Genomic DNA, 5758 nt, shown 5'->3' on the forward strand with positions numbered 1-5758 from the left:
AATAACGTATGCGAAGGACTTAGAGGCAACGTTAGTGGCAACGTTTGTGCCACTAACATTGAAGTTAACGTGGCCTTTACTTAGGAACGTTAGTGAGAAAGTTGATTGTCACTAACGTTCTCGAACTCATATTTTCACTAAACGTTAACACCCCTAACGTCCTGAGCTAAAGTCTCTGCCCACTTCACACTTTCTCTCTGCAAGTAAAGCCAAGCCCAAATGAAGAAGAGAACTTCTTCAAACTCAAGATCCAAAGGCCCAAGACTTGAAGAGCCAACTAGAAGCTGAGAAAAGTAGTATATATAGGAGTAGCTTTGAATTGTTGAGGAGTTCTGGAAAGTTGGAAAAGAGAATTACTCTCTGTATTTTACCTTCTCTGCATTTTCTAGTTTTATGATGTATTCTTCATCTTTGTTTTCATTTTCTAGAGCTATGAACAACTAAACCCCTTTCATTGGGTTAGGGAGCTCTGTTGTAATTTGATGGATCAATACTAGTTTTCATTATTTTTCTTCTATCTTTTCTCTTGATTTTACTTGAAAGCTTTCGATCTTCATCCAATTGGGTAGTTATCTTGGAAAAGAAGCTATTCAAACTTGGATCTCTTCTGAACCTTGAAAGAGGAATGAAGAGATCAAGCTAGAAATGCTTTCTCATGCTGGAACAAATTGGGTTTGGATGGGTATGTGACTATAACCCTCTCAATACTTGATTTGGGAAATGCATGTGGTATAATCAGTGACCATACTTCATCTCTTCTCATGAGCAATTGACCAAGGAATTAGCTATTGATCAAGATTTGAGAGATTGAATTTGTAATTCAATCAATTAAGATTTCCAAGGAGATCAATGAGTGCATTGATTGAGGAAGAGATGAAAATGAACTTGATCCGGAGGGTTGCAATATCTCCTAAGCCCAATGAACTCCCCATCTCTGATCTTACCCATTCTCTTTAATTTCTGCCATTTACTTTTATGAGCAATTCCCCCATTCCCATTTACAATTCTGCAATTTACTTTCAGTCATTTACTTCCAGTCCTTTAATTCTAGCATTTACTTTTCTGTTATTTACATTCCCGCCATTTTATTTTCTGCAACTCTCAACCCAAATTCCGGATTCGCTCAACTAGAACATTCTTCTATTTAAAGTTGCTTGATCAATCAATCCCTGTGGGATTCGACCTCACTTTATTGTGAGTTTTTACTTGACGACAAATTCGGTACACTTGCCGAAGGAAATTTGTTGAGAGACAGTTTCCACCCGCATCAAGTTTATGGCGCCGTTGCCGGGGATTGATTGTGCATCAACAATGATTAAAATTGGAAGATCACTAGATTGAGCATTTTTATTTTGTGAATTTCATTTTTGTTTGAGTGATTTACTTTCTGTTTTAGTTAAACTTCTTCCCTTCCCCCTCTACTCTTTTGTTTTTCTTTGTTATTTTCAATTCCGTTTGCTAACCCACTAACTATTTGATATATTGCATCACCCACAACTAACAGTAATTCTGACAAAAATACTTTCTGCACCTATCTTTTCTTGCTTGCACTTGATGGTTGTATGACAGGGAGAAAAAGCGGGGCTTCAACTTCCTTCGATTCTGAACCTGAGAGGACCTTCCTTAGATTAAGGAGGGAGGCAATAGGAAAGAAAGTGGTTGGTGCTGAGGAAGAAGAGGAATTCTTTGAACCAAACATGGAAGACAACATGGAAAACCATCATGAAGAAGAGGATCACAACCATGGGGGAGGAGGTAGAGCAAATCATGTTGGGGAGGATAGAAGAGTTTTGGGCTCTTACATCAATCCAAACCCAGGCAGTTGTGGAAGTAGCATCCAAAAGCCAACAATCCATGCCAACAACTTTGAACTTAAACCACAGCTCATCACCCTTGTTCAGAACAACTGTTCGTTTGGAGGGGGTGTTCAAGAAGACCCCAATCAACATTTAACCACCTTCCTGAGAATATGTGACACAGTGAAGTCTAATGGTGTTCATCCTGACGCCTATAGACTGCGCTTATTTCCATTCTCACTCAGGGACAAGGCAGCCAAGTGGCTGGAATCCTTCCCAAGGGAAAGCTTGACAACTTGGGAAGACGTGGTGAACAAATTCTTAGCAAGATTTTACCCTCCTCAACGAATCAATAGGCTGAGAGCTGAGGTCCAAACTTTCAGGCAACAAAATGGTGAGATTCTATATGAAGCATGGGAGAGGTTTAAAGACCTAACAAGGAGGTGCCCACCAGATATGTTCAAGGAATGGGTGCAGCTGCACATTTTCTATGAAGGGCTCTCTTATGAGTCAAAGAAGGCCGTAGACCATTCATCCGGAGGATCTTTGAACAAGAAGAAGACTATTGAGGAAGCCATAGATGTTATTGAAATAGTAGCGGAGAACGACTACTTCTATGCTTCCGAAAGAGGGAACACAAGAGGAGTAATGGAGCTAAACAATGTAGATGCTCTGTTGGCCCAAAACAAGCTCATTACCCAGCAGCTGGCTGACCTCACCAAGAAGATGGAGAGGAACCAAGTAGCAGCAATCTCCACTTCATCAACAACCCAAGAAGGAGTGAATGAAGAAGCAGAGGGTAGTCAGGAGCAAGCCAACTACATTGGAAATTCACCAAGGCAAAACTATGATCCATACTCCAAGACCTACAACCCTGGATGGAGAAACCACCCAAACTTTGGGTGGGGAAGTCAGCAAGATCAAAACCAAGACCAGAGACGTTACAACTCCAACAATAATGCAGCTCACCAACAATTCACACAGAGGACATCTCAACACCCCCACAACAACACTTCTCCACAAGCCTATCAAAACCAAAACAGCACATCTGCTCCGAATCACCCATCAATTGATGACAAGCTCTCTAAGATTGAAACCTTACTTGAAGGAATATGCCAAGAGATTCAAGAAAATAAGGTGTTCAAAGAGGAGGTGCGAGCCAATATTAAGAACCAGGGAGAGAACATTAGGAAGCTGGAATTCCAGGTGGGATGTTTAGCTGAGAAGATTCCCAAACCTACCGATAGCTTCCCAAGTGACACGGAGAAAAACCCCAAAGGAGAAGCAAAGAAAGTAAGATGGGAAGATTGCAAAATGGTCACTACAAGTGATCAAGAGACTGAAGAAAAGCAAGGCAAACTTTTCGAACAACCTGAAGACAACTCAACAAAGGAGGAGGATAGAAATCACCAAGAACCAGAAATCTCACAACAAGAGCTGCTGAAGCTCTATGCACCCTTCCTTCAACTGCTCAATGGTGCTGTGGGAAAGAGAATATACTCAAAGTTCCTAGACTTGTTTGCATCTCTGCATGTAAACATACCATTCATTAAGGTAATTCAACAAATGCCTGCATTCATCAAGTATATAAAGGAACTTCTTCCCAGGAAAAGCTCACTCAAAGGAGGCCAGACTATAGTGATGAACAAGGAATGTAGTGCCCTTATTCAACCTGAGTTGCCTACAAAAAGAAGAGACCCAGGGAGTTTTCACATCCCTTGTGCCATAGGTGAAACTATGTTCGATAGAGCACTATGTGATTTGGGGGCCAGCATCAACTTACTGCCCTTATCCCTGGTGAAGAGGCTGCAGATCAATGAGATAATGCCCACAGATGTAATCATCAGACTGGCTGACAAAACTCAAAAGCAAGCAATAGGAGTGGTGGAAAATGTGTTGCTAAAGGTTGGGAAATACTTTCTCCTAATAGACTTTGTCATCCTGGACATGGAAGAGAGTCACACTCACCCAATCATATTGGGAAGACCATTCCTAGCTACGGCCAGAGCACTTATCGATGTAGAGAAAGGGGAGCTAATATTGAGAATCTATGATGAACGACTCAGCTTCAATGTTTTCAAACTCTCATAAGAAACAGATCAAGAGGACAAGGAACTAAGCACAAATGATAATGAGACACTGAAAGAGGCGACAAGCACTGAAGCACAGCCAGTTCATTCTGAGATCCCCTTAATTGATAAACAAGGAAAACAGTAATTGCCACAGCTCAAGGAAAAATTGGAGGAACCTAAACCTCTAGAGGCAGGTAAAGACAGCATCACAACTCCTTTAGAAAAAGAGGTCAACGAGGGCAAGGCAACCTCAAAAGAAACAAAGAAGAAGGTACCAAGGAGGTGGAGGAACAAGAAGATCCCTACGGAAGACTTCTCTCCAGGGGATAGAGTTGTCTCAGCTTACTTCCCAGATATTCCCCCTAATCTCCCCACTGTACCATCTCAGTTACCTAAGGTCTTCACTATCAACAGAGTTCTTTCCCTGGAACATGTAGAGATCATTGATCCAACCAATGGATATAAGTCCACAGCAAGAGAGGAGGACTTTAAGCACTACCAACCACCCTGATGAAGGAAAAACGTCAAGCTAGTGACGCTAAAGAAGCGCTTCATGGGAGGCAACCCATGTTTTATATGTTTTTAGAAAATAGTAAAATAAAAAAAAAGATATATTCATAAATTCCAACCCAAACTTGGTGAAGTCCTTATTGTGCAGTATATAGTGAGGAACAAGTTTGGTGTTCAAAGCAAACCAAGATGCATGCTAGTCTTAGGAGCTTTGAACAAAACTTTTCATCACAATGCTTCAAACTAAGTTTGGTGTCACCCCATGGTGCCACCAAAATGCATAAAGGGACACACACTTAGTTAGTTAATTATAGCCGTAAAGGCTAAATTGTCTTTTTAATATCATGTCTCACTTTCCTTATGTTATCTTTATAGGAAAAGAAAAGAAGCATTGAAGGGGATTGATTGGACAATTAAATAGGGGGAGATTCCGCCACTTAATGAAGAACACTACACACATATCTCAAGAGGGAACGCATGGGGAAACGTTGCCATGCAACATTGGAAAAATGGAACCCCTAAAAGACCGAGCAATCTCATTCATAAAGTGATGATCCTTATCTTTTATCCATGCATCACCCCAACCGTCCATCAAGTAACCACTCCATCAATCCACACCCTCCATTCTCTCACAACTTCTCTATATAAATGACCCTTGTTCTGTACCCACCTTCATTGTCATTACCCACTCTTCACCACTCTCCATTTCGGTACAAGACACTCCCTACCCCATAAAAAACCTTTTTCCCACCTCACTCTCTTCAGTGCAATAAAACTCTGAACAACCAAAAATCTCCACAACTTTGCCACCTTCACATATTAACTATCATTCATGGCATCTTCGGGTTCTAAAAGAAGGAATGGAAAGGAACCCATGGAAGAACACCCATATGATGAAAAGAGATTTAGAAGCTTGCATCATGCATTGCAATACGGGTGGATGGTTGATAAGGAAATCATTTATGAGCTGGGATTTCAAGTTAAAAAGACTGAGTGCCCCGAAATCACAGAGAAGGTAGAAAGGAGAAGATGGGAGCTCCTCACTGACCCGGTCACTAAGGTGAATGCAAATCTCATAAGAGAATTTTATGCAAATGCGGTCCGATATGATAAGAAAGATGAGTCATATACAAGCTTTGTGAGAGGAAAGATGGTGGATTTTGGTCCCATGAGTGTCATGAGGGCACTGAAGCTACGGTCTATACAGTTTGAAGAAGAAAGTTATCACTCAAGATTGGACAACCCCAATTATGACCACATTTTGCGAGACATTTGTGTACCCGAAGCTGACTGGGAAAGGGGTGCCGGAAAGAAACCAAAGTTCATCAAGATAACAGATCTCACTCCTGAAGCCAAGGGGTGGTTTGAGCTAGTGAGAAG

The 5758-nt window shown here is 41.3% G+C and overlaps 1 non-coding gene across 1 annotated transcript; it reads right to left on the reverse strand.

Annotated features, from left to right (window-relative positions):
* Positions 1-2150: 2150 nt before the first annotated feature.
* Positions 2151-2257, reverse strand: LOC148548052 (small nucleolar RNA R71). The gene has a single exon (XR_015897658.1). It is a non-coding gene; the product is annotated as a small nucleolar RNA R71 (small nucleolar RNA).
* Between the last annotated feature and the right edge of the window lie 3501 nt (positions 2258-5758).

This window comes from Arachis ipaensis, chromosome B8 (assembly GCF_059453495.1).
Source record: "Arachis ipaensis isolate K30076 ecotype BB chromosome B8, ASM5945349v1, whole genome shotgun sequence".
NCBI lineage: Eukaryota > Viridiplantae > Streptophyta > Magnoliopsida > Fabales > Fabaceae > Arachis > Arachis ipaensis.